Source organism: Jaculus jaculus, chromosome 3 (genome assembly GCF_020740685.1).
Source record: "Jaculus jaculus isolate mJacJac1 chromosome 3, mJacJac1.mat.Y.cur, whole genome shotgun sequence".
Classification (NCBI taxonomy): Eukaryota; Metazoa; Chordata; class Mammalia; order Rodentia; family Dipodidae; genus Jaculus; species Jaculus jaculus.
The window spans coordinates 154,225,272-154,239,719 of record NC_059104.1 but is presented as its reverse complement, the minus strand read 5'-3'; the positions used below and the strand labels follow the sequence as shown (position 1 = coordinate 154,239,719).

The 14,448-nt window shown below is 38.2% G+C and overlaps 1 protein-coding gene across 5 annotated transcripts in view; it reads left to right on the top strand.

Moving 5' to 3' along the window:
• Zfand6 (zinc finger AN1-type containing 6) overlaps window positions 1–14,448 on the top strand; it is a 70,363-nt gene that overhangs the window by 4,672 nt on the left and 51,243 nt on the right. For 3 of the 5 annotated variants that reach the window (XM_045145855.1, XM_045145856.1, XM_045145851.1), the window contains exon 1: window positions 6,144–6,239. The exons of 1 other annotated variant lie outside the window; for it this stretch is intronic. The gene's annotated coding sequence lies outside the window, so the exon portion shown is untranslated. Of the gene's footprint in view, window positions 1–6,143; window positions 6,240–14,448 lie in introns of those variants that run through there. One more of the 5 variants, XM_045145852.1, reaches the window with a different exon arrangement.

Genomic DNA, 14,448 nt, shown 5'->3' with positions numbered 1-14,448 from the left:
GTGAATGGCTCTCTGTAATCCTAGCACTTGGAAGATGAAGGATCAGAAGTTCAAGATCATTCTCAGTTACATAGAGAGTTTATGGCCAATCTGGGCTACATGAGACCCTGTTTCCAAAAACAATGAGGCTAGAGAGGTGGCTTAGCAGTTAAGGCACTTGCCTGAGAAGCATAGGGACCCAGGTTCTATTCCCCAATAGCCACATAAGCCAGACCAGGTGACACATGGGTCTGGAGTTTGTTTGCAATGGCTGGAGGCCCTGGTGTGCCCATTCTTTATCTTTTTCTTTCTTTATCTCTCTCCCTCTCTCAAATAAATAAATAATGCTTTTTAAAAAGTGACTGAGTGCTGGGTGGGGATTGTTTGTTCACTCCTGTGATCCCATCTACTTAGGAGGCTGAGGCAGTTTGATTATTTGAGCCCAGGAATGATAGGCCTGGGCAACACAATAACACTCAAAAGGATTTGACCTGTATGTATTTTGCATTTTCATAGGAACTATAGCTGTTGAATATGTTTGCCCAGTTTTGGATGGTATTTTGTATTTTGCTTTTGTAAAATCCTTTTTGTTGTTTAGTCTTTTATCTATTTAGAACTTCAACCTTTGTATTACAGATATTTTTCCTGGCTCTTGATTTGATTTTTATTTGCATCATTCTTCCTTTTCTTCTCTCTCTGTCCCTCCCTCTCCCTTCTTTCCTTCTGAGTTCTTGTTTATGAGAGAGAGAGAGAGACAGAGAGAGAGAGAGAGAGCGCGCGCGCGCACACACACCCACACCCACACACACCACACGTGAGAGCTTCAGGGCCTCTAGCCACTGCACACGAACTCCATACTCATGCTCCATCCTGTGCAGCTTTAGTGGGTACTGGGAAATTGAACCTGGGCCCTTTGGCTTTGCAAGTAAGCACCTTAAACAGTAAGCCATCTCTATCTCCTGAGTTCTTAAGATAGATTGGTTAATACTTTTCTTTATAACTTATACTCTCACCTAGGTAACTTTTCGGTTTTATATTTTACATCCCTCTCTCTGTTCTGGGATATATTTTGACATAATATGCGAAGGAAAATAACTTGCCTTATTTTTCCTTAACAGTTAACCAGTTGTTATAGTTCGATCAAAAATAATTTGTTACTCTGAAAAGAACAGCTATCATTACATGTTAAAATGCTGATGCCTTTGGTTTTGTTTATTCAGTACCAGAGGCTTGGAACCAATTAACTCCCCCTCCCTACCACCACCACACGTACACACCAAATTTGACTGCTAGAGCTTTGATCCAGGACTTCATACATACTAGGTGAGTGCTCTGTGTGGACCGTACCACATCCATGCTGTGTTAGAAAGTCCTCACAATTGCAGTTTCCATTCTTTAAACACTAAGCACCTGATCCATGCCTGACACTGTGCTAAGTGCTGAGGACACCGCTGTGAGCGGCACGCTGTCTTTTCTTTCATAGAGTTACACTGGGGGAAGATAGGTAAATAAAGCACTAGATGAGGAATTTTCACACTGCAAAATGCTTGGAAATAAAGAAATGGAAAGTGCTAACTGGCGCTTTGAGCATGCCTGTAAGGAATAGAACAGTTGGTTGGTGATACCAAGGCATGTTTGGAAGTTAAAACTTTCACAGTCTGATAGGACATTTTTTTTTCCTTTTTGATACTTATTCTCTGTAACTCAGGCTGACCTCCAATTTGCAATCCGTCTGTCTCATATTCCTGAGTGCTATGATTATAGGCATGTGCCACCATGCCTGGCAAAAATAAATAAATAAATAAATAATAATAATAATGTTTTCTTTTTCTTTTTTTCCATTCCCATTCTCCAGCCAGGTTTCTATACAGAAGTATAGAAAATATACAACTGTGGTTCTGTTCTCATATCCAGCAATTAGAGAAATCCTGAAGGGAAGAGAATGGTCAGCTCAAAGGGCACACACAATGCTTTTGGCTTGATTTAGAACTTGAGGCAAGATGGGAATGGCTGGAGCCTACGCAGTGAGAGGAGTCTGACGAGCTCCATCATTGTGAGGACCTGTTATCTCCAAGTGTCAGGCTGTGCCACCCTCTTGTCCAGTTTGTTCAGATCCTACAAATCACTTGTGTTCTTTTGGCCCTTGGTGCTTTCTTTCATTATTTCTAGTGCAGTGTTGTTGTTTTTTTCTGTGCCAGGCTGGTACTTCTGCTGTCCTTGCTTCATTGTGATTTCCTTGAACTCACTTCTGGTGGTACAGAATAGGTCAGAGTTATGATGGCTCTGGTATATTCATATTGGACATGTCCTTTGAAAGCAGTTAGCACCTGCAGTTAAGTTTGTATGGTTCCTGTATCTGTGTTTTCCTTCAGCTGTGTTTGATAGTCTACTAGCTACTGGCCACTTGTGCCTGCTTAATTAGTTAAAAATCACTTAATATTAAGACTCATTTGTATTAGTCCCATTTCAGGTGTTCAGTAGCACATGTAGCTATTGACGTATATTGGACAGGAGAGATTATAGTGTTCTGTAGTAATAAAAGTTAACTTAGTCATGTTGCCAATGGCTGCATACTTTATGTAAATTAAAATAGCCATGCCTGGCTATGTTTCGAAATGTGACAAGTCAGAATTAAGGCGTTCTGTATGAAATATGAACTTAAATTTTATCTAAAACAATGAAAATATCCCAGTGTTCAATATAGTACTATTAGGGCCTGGAGAGGTGGCTTAGTGGTTAAGCGCTTGCCTGTGAAGCCTAAGGACCCCGGTTTGAGGCTCGATTCCCTAGGACCCACGTTAGCCAGATGGCTGGAGGCCCTGGCATGCCCATTCTCTTTCTGTCTGCCTCTTTCTCTGTCTGTCACTTTAAAGTAAATAAGTAAGCATAAAACAAAAACATTTAAAAATAGTACTATTAAAGTAATTATATTTTGCATGTATTGAATTAAATAAAATGTAGTTGTATTTACTTTTATATTTGTTTTAAACTTTTACTGTGACTAGCAGAAAATTGAAAATCCACATAGATCCAATTATATTTCTCTCTGGACAGCAACATTCTGACTCTAAACCACAAGTTTCTACAGAGATAGAGGCTCTTTCAGACTGTTGACTGTGGCATCTGCAGCAGGTGATGGTGCCAGAATATAGTAGATGCCCAGAAGATGTTAGAGGCAGTAGCTGAGTTATAAAAGACTCTTACCATTCAGCATCTCCTTTACAGTTGTTAGCTTTCTTCACAACTATGGTTTTTAACTATGTTGTCAAGAAAATGGCCTCCTTTGATCTATAAAAATTAGCCTTTGTCTTTTTCTCATTTATTTATTTTTTGGTGTAGGCAGCTAAGGGGAGAGGGAAACAAATGTCTTCCAATCTGAAATTCACTTTTCTATGCCTAGCAGTTTCACTTAAAACCAAGGTATTTTGTGCAAATTCCTTGCTTTTATGAAACAGTATTATTTTCCTTCAGTGCAGAACATGAATTTTATGACAACTACACCTTAATAATTAAGGATTATGAATTTTTCATGGGAATGTCTATATTTCATCTCATTTTAATCTTAATTGTTGGTGACCTTGTTTATGTATTTAGACCTCAAACAAAGTAGCTTTCTGTTTTTTGTACAAGGATATCTCTTCCTATCAGTTTGGTTTATGCTTTCTTATCTATATGTTGCCTTAATGTTCCCTTTGTATTCAGTGTGAGGCTGAATGGGCCATGACCACCCTCCCCAACTGTGTCTGTACACCTTGTGCTTTTGACTGTAAGTTGGAAGATAAACCAGGCATTACAAAATCGACAGATCCCTCAGTGTTGAAGCTGTTGTGTATTTTCCAAGGAAATGTTGTTGGAAGTGGTTTCACTATCTCTTGGATGGTGGTTTTAGGTTCTATTCTCACCTATCCCAGCATGCTCTGCTAAAGTCAGGATAGACCTTTTCATCAGTGGCTGGAAATGCCAACAGTTGTGTCCAGGGAGAATGCCAGGATAGATAGCTTTTTTGAGAAGAACAGATGGAGCTATTCTTGGGACTTTAAAATGCTTAGAAAGTTTTAGGCCTGCTCTATATTTTTTCTGCCAGAAGTTGTTCCTAATAGCCTAGGTGTTGATTTTTTGTTTATAATCCTCTCCCCTCCCCTCCCCACTAATTTTATGGTTGCCAAATTAAAAATTGAAAATGTTTTGTCGTTTCTTTTTCTCTAACCTGTATAATTGTTGGTCTCCTGCAATCTCTTTTCTCAGTCTTACACTGTAAGTTAGGTGGTATATTCTTATTGCAGATGGCTTCTGTACCTCTTCTCTTGAGGTGTTTGTTGCCTTGCAAGAGTATGACACACTGGGAAGAAAACCTGAACTTGACTCAGGAAGTGCTGGGCATTCCAAGCAGTGAGTCCTAGCAAAGGATCTTGGGACAAGGCCTCTGTGAATTGGCTCTTTGAACTTGTCCACTCACGGGCGTGATAGATATGCAGCTGTCTGGCCTTCAGCAGGGCATTGCTCCATATTCATGTCTGGTTGCCATTATGTGCGTTTTCTAGTTTGTCATAAACATTTCTCTTTGTTTTCAAAACAATTGTGTTGGCTTTTTCTAACCTACACATTTTCTCTGGGGAAAATGATGGCAAGATTTTAAACTTTGAAAACTGTAAATTTAAAATTTCTTTAATACCCAAACTTAGTTAGAGCATTTTAAGAAGAATCCACTCTAGTAGCCAGGCAGGTTGACACACACCTGCAATTGGGGATGAGTTTAAGGCCATCCCAAGCCTGTCTCAACCCCAGAAGAACCCACTCTCATATGCCTTAAGTTTTGAGTTACTCATGAATATTTTCATGAAGTACAGATATTGATAGGTGTGAAAATTATACTTCGACTTCTCAATTAGAGAATGATTAATGTCTGATAAAAGTTTGGGCCAAGGTACTAAAACATAAGAATTCTAGTTAGCACATAAAGTATTGCAAACTGAGTCATGTCTAAAAGGGCTGCAAATCTTTTTCTGTAAAAATTAGAGTACCTCCATGTTGTCTCATTAGAATATTTAGTAAGATACCATTTCATGTTTCTCACTGCAGTTTAACTTTGCAGCTACACCTTAGAACACCCATACTACCTTGAAGCAGGGACACAATTTGGAAAAATTTAAATCTTCCAGCCTAGCATGGTGCCTGTTGCTAGTAATCCAAGCACTTGGGAGTCTGAGGCAGGAGGATTGCTAGAAGTTCAAGTCTGGACTACATAATGAGTTCCAGGCCAGCCTGGGCACAGAGTGAGACTTTGTCTCTAAAACAGACAACCAAAAAGTACTTCCTAAATTTCATACCTGGGGCTGGGTGGAAGGTAGCTGGGTGGGAATGGGCAAAGTCCTGGGTTGGATTCCTAGGACTGTGAAATACATTTTCTATCCAAACATGTCCTAAGAAAAATTATCGTTCCTTTTTAGATCTGTTTGCCGTGATAAGCTTAACCTTGGCCAGCCCAGTGTTATACTTAAGTGGCTTTATGTAGAATGTTTAATATGGAAATATTTCCTTCTGTTTTAAGTGGAAGTACAAATCCTTGTTGCCGCTGAGAATTGTTCACCGTGTTGTGATGTTGAGCATGTCAGTGAATTTGATAGATAGCTCAGAAGTGACTCTTCTGCATTAGAGATTTTGTAGTGCTGTGTATTTTCTCCTATGTTAATGGCTCTTTCTAAGTCTTAGAGAATATATTGGTTTGTTTCTCCTAGCAAAATTTTGTGATGGATTTTGTGTAGATATTTAAAATTTTCAGGTAAAATTTGAGCTGTGTTAAAACAGGATTTTTTTTTTAAAGCATAACTCATTTTCATGACTATAAAATATCAAATGTTTTATGTTTAAAAGTATATATGTTAAACAGTTTATCACTGGTTTTTCAGTGAAAGCTTCCTCTGTGAGATTTCATTGTACTTTTCACCTAGACAAAAGAGAAAGCAAATAGCCTATGATGGGTAAACGGGAACATTACCTACTGTTTCTTTAAGAAACCAGCTTATCCAGGGGTTTAGTGTGTTTAACCTAACCTGCTAGCAAGGAAAAGTTCTTTAAAATAATGGATATTAGCTGGATCCAATCACAGTTACCAGTCACACTGGGAGGGAGGAGATTTGCCTCCTCGTCCACTAGCATTGCGGAAGGTGGAGCTTGGTGTTCAGGTTTGGTTGCTTTGGAGTACAGCTTCAAGTGAAGTTAATCTGAGGTGAAGCAAACAGAAAATTGTGGAGGTTTTGTTGGTAGGATTTTTGTTCTAATCCTTTCATGGTCCTGTATTTTGTACTTTGGCTCCTTTATCCTTTTGTGTATACTAGATTTTGTCCTTGTTTCTGTTTTCTGATACAAACTGAACATTAAAATTAAGCAGGCAAGCAGAACAAAAGGGCTGTTTGGACAGGAAATAGGTGTTCAGAGAATCAAACTTGACTTTCTTTCTTTCTTATTATTATTTTTAGCTTAGAGTGTAAGTGCCATTAAAAATATTAGAATCAAAATCATCTCCAGTAACAGGCTTTTTATTATGTTGAAGTAGTCATTTGTCAGTTTTTAAAATGACATCTTAACAAGATCAATTTGATGTCATTTTCTTTAAATCAAAGATTGTTAAGTTGTTTAAAGATAAGAACATGTAGTAGCTCTAAATCTATTCTTTTTAAAGAATTGAAATGTCAGCTGTTTAATTTTTTATCCCTAATATACTCCCTTTAACTCCAGGATATTTTAAATTTAGCAATATGTTGACATTTTGGTTATCTCACAATTTGAACTTTGTTTGTAAAATGGTCATTGATTTATATTACATATAGCAAAGTGAAACTGCTTTCTTGCATTTGGGTTCTTGTGAAAGTGGAGATAGTGATTAACATCCTCTTAAAGCAGGAAATGAATGGATTTATATTTTTAAAAGCTATAGGTAGGTTACTAAAACTTGGGAGAAAAGTGTCTGTGGATCTATTAACACGTCTGTCATAGGAAGTAATTGGGAGTGTGCTTCAGTACCGTACGTTTTCTTGGAGACTGTTTTCTTTATGCTGTGCCCTTTGCACTCGTTTCTGAAGGTATAAAAGTTCCTTCCAATGGTCAGCACAAGTGCCAGCCGAGCACTTTACCCTGTGTGCTTGTGTTTGCCAGGCTGCTCCTTCCGGATCCCACGAAGCTTTTAAAACAAACGCTTTTCAGCTGCCTAAACAATACTATAGTAAATCCAGGCAGACTCACAGATGTGCCCACAGTAATATTTCATGGCTTCATTTTTTTCAGTCTTCTGTTAATTATATTAATTGTGAATGAGTGCTGTTTCTCATCACTAAATGCCTCATTTTGAAATTGTTTTAGTTCTGAAAACCATGGAGTTCTTTGAAGTTGGTGTAATGTTAATTAACCTAGTCTTTTATTTGCTAGCGTATTCCTAATTCTTCATTTTAAATGGTATTTCAGTGATATTTGTGGGTGAATCATTAAAATGCTTTCCTTTTTTAATAAGAGGTTTATTTCTTTAGGAAAAACCCTTCTGTAGTGGACCTATGTAGACCAAAAGATGTGACTTCTCAACTGGCCAAATTGCTTTTCAAAAAGGTTATATACCTGTTTGTATTGCCCCTTCAGGATGTCTTCAGAATTTCCCTGATGGATAATCCTAAATTGTCTATTACAATGTACCACTGTAGCTTTCTGAGTTGTTGCTTAGTTTTTGTCTAAGCAGATAACACATTTTCCAATGTAGAGATGAATCTAAATCTGTTTTCTGGATATGAAAATTAGCTAAAGGAAACTGGGGACGTTTTAATCACTCTAGTGAGCAGTTGTGCATCTCTGTTGGGCGTTGATTTAGTATGTGCATTGCACTCAGCATGTCCAGGCCTTCGTGTTCACACTGGCTTTGTTGCTGCCAGCTTGCCTCAGTATGTGCTGCTTCTGTAAGCACACACCAAAGGAGCATTTTATTCTAAGAACATTTATCAGGAATGTTTTTAGAGAGTTGCCTGAAGTAGAGCAGATGACATTACCTGTCTTTGAATATGTAATGAATATCCTTTGTCATTGCATTTCTGAATTTTGCATTTTAAAAATTTGTGTATATAGTCCTGGGGTCGGTCTAAAGTGGCATTACACTCCTTTTCTGGTATTCAGAGATTTTTGTTTAAAGATAAAAAGGTAACTGTCCACACACTGGTGCCAGACTGTCTTGTCTTTCAGGGCATCTTTGTTGTGAGGGATGTTGACTGCACAGGCTGCTCAGTGGGATAGGCTGTCACTAAAGGTTATGATAAATGTTGCAGAATAAATGTAAAAAGTTGTTCTAAAGCAAAATTCAAGACAAGTACTAATTGAATAAATGAGCATGATAAGCAGTAGTTGAGCAGTATGGTTTTTTAATTAGTCCATCTCATTTTGCAATGTAAGTAAATTTTATCTAAACTTTCATTTGAATTTATTGATAACTTTCATAGCTGATATTGAATGTTTGTTACTGTTTTTCAGGGTAAGGTATATGTTTGTATTTTAAAAGTTTTTTTTGTTATGATTGAAGAATGATTTTGCCACTTGTTACTTTTTTGACTTGATGTTTGGAATAGAAGAGGAAAATATTTTTAATTTATCTCATAACTATTTGAGAAAATGTACTTGTTTTAATAAAACTCAATCTGACTATATCAAGCAGATTTGAAGATACATTTTATATAATCATATATATATATAATATATAGTCTCTATTGATTACATTTTAATAGTTACCAACGTAAAGATTTACCCGTTCTTGTGCTCTGTGGAACACTAAAACTTTGAGAAAATAAAATTTTAATGTTTTCTCTACTGTATTGGTCTGTAGTTGACAACTAGAGAATGGCCTCTTCTTAGTTCATAAATTTCAGGGGAAGACTTAAAAGTCAGTTTTCTACAGGGAGAAGAGAATTCTTAAATTGACCTAGATGTTGGGGAAAGATATGACTAGCAATAGCTGTGTTTTATTCTTTTAGAATGAGTTGGAAAATGGTAAGGGGGTTGTGTGGGATGCATTCAGGGTCTCTACTGTTCATGATTCAGGAGAATATACTGATCTTGTTTCCCTCATAAGGAGAAAAAAAATTAAAAGTAAGTTAATAAAACTGGAAACAACCTAGAACCTTACATTGTTTGCAGGAGCTCTTCACTTTATATAATATGGGAATAATAATAATAATGGGAAATAATAAATTATTTTGAAATGTTTTTCCTATATGGCTTCTTTATGAAAGTAGGTAAATGTTTTAGGAGGTAAGCTCTTCGTTGATACCTTAGGAAGTGCTTATTAATGAACTGATGTCAAGAATCTGTTTGAATTTGATTTTCTTTGGATGCAATTAGAAATAACTTAAAGCATTTTTGTGGCTGATAGTGTTTAAGTACAAGACAGCAGGTCCATCCCTCTTTGTTTTTTTCCCTACCCTGTGCAAGCTTCTCAGTCCCTTCCCCTCACAGATTTTTGTCCTATACTTAATTTCTCAGTATCATTTGGTACTCTTAACTCACTTGAAACCCTCCTGGCACAGCTTATGTTTCCTCCTGTTTGTGTCCTTTGCAGATGTTTCTCTTTATAACCATCAAGTAATGGAGTTTCATAGGATTCTTAACACTTTCTCATTTCATACTTCTCTTGGTAGTCTCTAGTTTCATGTCTTTAATTAATACCCCATGTATGTCAATAGTTCCAAGATCTGAGTCTTGAACCCTGTGTGTGTGTGTGTGTGTGTGTGTGTGTGTGTGTGTGTGTTACTTGAAGATACCCATTTCACCAAATGTACCATCCATGCCAGAACCTAGGCATCACATTCTAATGATTTTTTTTGTCACCCCAAATTAGCCACAAAAGTCCTAATTGTAAACCTGTCTACTTCCTTTCCTACCTCTTTGGCACAGGCCACTGTGATTTCTTGCTTAGGTTATTAAATAGCCACCTCACTGCTCTCTACTTCACTTTTGGCAGCTAGAATGCACTATTTACTGCGCAGTTTTGTCTGTGGTAGGGATTTCTTCTTGCCCTTTGAACTTTCAACTGCCTAGAATGAGTAATAATGCCAGCTAATTCCAGGCTAAAAATTCTCTCAGCTAGTCCCCAAATAACCTTAAAAGCTAAGAATTGCTATCCTCACTTAACAGTGAGGCATCTCAGAAGGCTAAGTTACCCGGTAGTCTCAGTTGGTAAGTAGGTAAGTAGCCAGCACATTTAAAGTAAGACCAAAGTCCTTTTCCCACCACTGAGCTTAGTCTTTGAGACAGGGTCTCACTGTAGCTAGCCCAGGTTGGCCAACAAGTTGCAGCAAAAGACTGAGCCACCATGATGATCCTGCTGAGCTGTGCCTAAGTTGGTCCTTGCTTACTTGTGCAGACTTCCTTTATCACACCTCTCCACTTTTATTTTTTAACCAGCTATTTGTAGTTCTTCCTTTTAGGGCAAGCTCAGAACTTTCTACTTAAAAGTGCTTTGAGGAAAACAAATGTTTTCAAAAACATTTCTGGAATTTTTTTTTAATATTCAAAAAACATGTAAGACTTAACTTACCCATAATACAAGAAGAAAAAGAGTGGGACAGGAAAAGTGAAAATAGTTTTTCATATGTGGCTTGTTTTGAATTTCAAAACTATTGAATTGGTCACATTTAATAAAAACTTAAGATCAAGCTGTGTTAGAGCAATATTAGACAGACAGTAAAAGTACCTTATCTGAGCTGTTGGAAAAGCTAATGACTCCTTGAATAGCTGTTATTCTAGACCATGTGTAGTGGTCCGCTGTGCATCAGGTGTGTGAAGTGTGTGAACACATGGTGAGCAGCCTGTAGACTAGGCTGCATAGGAGCTTTTTGTTTTGTTTTGCTTTTGTTTTTTGTCTCAAATACAAAATACTACAAAATACAAACTTCACCATCACAGTTATCTTTAATATAGAAGGAAATGTTGAAAAACCAAATAGTTTATTTGGAATAGTTTTCATCCCAAGTATTTTATTCTTGTATTCTTCTGTCATCCCTCTTATAACATTTAAATAAAAGGACCTCCTTTGAACAACAACAACAAAAATTTTTTTTTGTCTGTAGTTTTGAAAGATATGTTGGAACCATTAAATACAAAGTGGATGGGACTTTTGAAATATTAAGGTAAATATTACTAATAGTACTTCTTTAAAGGGATTGAATTATTTTCCTTTTTACATTTTTTTTTTTTATTTTGAGAGAGAGGCAGAGGGAATGGGTGTGTCAGACCTTCAGCATGCTGCAAATGAACTCCAGACACGTGCGCCCCCTTGTAGTGCACGTGCGGCGTTGTGTGCTTGTGCCACTGCATCTGGCTGCATGGGACCCGGGGATTCTAAGATGAGTCCTCAGGCAAGCGCCATCTCTCTAGCCCCCTTTTTATGTTTTTATTGGTAAAGTTTATACATGTTTATAATGTGTTTTGATCATAATCCCTCCATGCCTTTTGTTGTTTCTGCTTTCTTAACCCTCTTCCACTGAACCTATTCTTCTAATGAAGGGTTGAATTCTTTTTTTTTTTTTTTTTAATTTTTTTATTTATTTATTTGAGAGCGACAGACACAGAGAGAAAGACAGAGGGAGAGAGAGAGAATGGGCATGCCAGGGCTTCCAGCCTGTGCAAACGAACTCCAGACGCGTGCGCCCCCTTGTGCATCTGGCTAGCGTGGGTCCTGGGGAACCGAGCCTCGAACCGGGGTCCTTAGGCTTCACAGGCAAGCGCTTAACCGCTAAGCCATCTCTCCAGCCCCGAAGGGTTGAATTCTTAATTGCAATCAGAGGTGAAGGTAGGTAATTAGAGTAAAGAAAAAAATCCCCCACCCAAAAAGTCATGAGTTTCCCTTTAATAAAAGAGTTGAAGGTTTAAAAATTTTAATTTGAAGACTTCCTATTCTATAAGTTAGTACCATGTATTACTAAGTTCATGGATTGTTATGAATTATTGATGTAGAATATCAGTAGTGAGAAAAATAACTTCTAAGTCAAAATGAGAAACGGTGAAATCAGACACACATCTTGATGATTTATTAAGTATATTTGATATTGCCTGTAGACCTATGGAGTCTCCTTAAATTTTGTCTAGAGAGCAAAAGCTTTTTAAAAAGGAATTATTTATTTGTTTTTTTTTTTTAAATATTTTATTTATTTATTTGAGAGAGAAAGAGGGAGATACAGAGAATGGGTGTGCCAGGGCCTCTTGCCACTGCAAATGAACTCCAGATGCATGTGCTATTTTGTGCATCTGGCTTTACAAGGGTACTGGAGAATCAGATCTGGGTCATTTGGCTTTGCAGGCAAGCACCTTAATTGCTAAGCCATCTCTCCAGCCCCAAAAGCTTTATTCCTAAGGAGTAACCCTGGGATGAGAGAACAAAGAAAGAGATTGTTTTAGGAAATAGCTGGTTTTAGCTTACTCCAGCCAAAGCTTTGTTTTTAGCAAATCACATCCACGCTGTTCTTGTCTAGTAAGCCCACCTGCAGCTCTTGAACAGGAAAGAGCTGCCAGGGGACTGAGGATGTGTAGGAGTGGTGTGACTGTGAGCAGTGGTGAGCTGTGAAGGCTTCTATGCAGAGTAATGAAAAGAAAAGATATAGAAGGGTTGATTCAGAGGTTTTCTCTCCTGTGCTTAACACTGTATCAGATACTGGTTTATTTTTGCAGTGCAGAGAATCTAACCCATGGTCTTGAGCCTTCTACATCAGCTCCGTGCCACTGAATTATATCCCTAGACCCTGAGTCATTTCATGTGTGTGTGCACAGATGTGTGCAAGTTCTCATGCACCTGTGTGCTGGTGCGTGTGGAGAGCAGTTGTCAGTGTCGGGTGTCTTGCTCTGTCACCCTCCACCTTATTTTTTTGAGACAGGGTCTCCCACTTGTTCTTGGAGCTGCACACTGGGTAGCAAGCCCCCAGGGAGCTGCACTCCAGTCCTTATGCTTGCATGACAAGCTCTGAGCACATCTCCTTAGCATCCCTGAACCACTTTTAAGTGGGTAACCTATTCTTTTTTTTTTTTTCTCTCCCTTAAAGAGACAGATCTAGCTATGTTCCCCAGCCTGGCCCAAAACATCCTCCTTGTTTAGAATCTGGAGTAGCTCAGTTAAAGCACATGTCACACTGACCTGACTGGCCTGACTTTCAGAACTTTTAAGATCATCTCTGAAACTGCATACAATAACTCCTCAATCTGTTCTCCTATGATTTTCTGTCTATCTGCATTTTGCTATTCTGGGTACTTTCAGTGAGGTCATATACAATTACCTGTTTCTTTTCTCTTGTCTACTTTTGCTTAGCACAGTGATGTCAAGATTTATAAATGTCATGACATGTCAGGTCTTCATTTCTCTTGAGGGATGAATAAGTGTGTGTGTGTGTTTGTGCGCGCACGCATGTGGGTAGATGCACACGCTATAGAGGCCAGAGGAAGATGACTGGTGTTTTCCTCCATTGCTCTTCTTCCTTATTTTCCTGAGTCAGAGTGTCATTTGAACCTGGAGCTCACCATTTTTGGTCAGGCTGGCTGACCAGGGAACCCAAGCGGTCTTCCTATCTGCCTTGCTCAGTCCCAGTATGCCAGGCATGTACAACTGTGCTTAGCTTTTTATGTGGGTTCTGGCCAGTAAACTCAGGGCCTCATGCTTGAGCACTAAACTCTTGCCTGCTGAGCCATCTCCCCAGCCCAAGGCTGAATAATTTTCTATTGTGTATATACATACCCCATTTTGTTTATTCATTCAACTGTGGATACTGCTTTGCTTCTTCTACCTTTTGGCGGTTGTGAATACTTTATGAACACTTGTAAATAAGTTTCTATGGTGTGTTTTTGTTGTTCTTGGGTAGAAACCTATAAGGGGAATGCTAGGTCATAGGACAAGTTCACAAGAAATTGCTAAATGCCTGGGGATATAGCTGTGTTGGGTGTGTGTAGCTCTGGGTTGGATCTCCAGTATTCATTCCCCCTCCCTCAACAAGAACCTAAGTTGTAAACTGTCTTCTATGCATCAATCATGTATTCTCACCAGCACTTGGTATGATCAGATTTTTAGATCTTAATTGTCCTAGTGGATGTAGTAATGCCTCATTGTGGAGCTGTTTACATTTCCTGAGTATTAACATAATGTATGCTAGTACCCTACTTGCCTTGCTGGAAGGGACCTCCTACAACTCTACTTTCACTCCTGAGACCTCCAGCATCAAAATCTCTGGCTACATGCTTTCCTTCATTCAACTCCAGGTTTTGTTTCTTTTTTTAATACTTCATCTATTTGTCTTTTTATTTAAAAGAGAAGTACAGAGAGAGAAAATGGGCATACCAGGCTTCACCCTTTTCTTCAGCTCCAGTTTTTTAAAAACATATTTATTATTTATTTATGAGTGAGTGAAGGAGAGACAGATAAAGAGAGAATGGGTGTGCTATGGCCTGTAGCCGCTGCAAACCAAC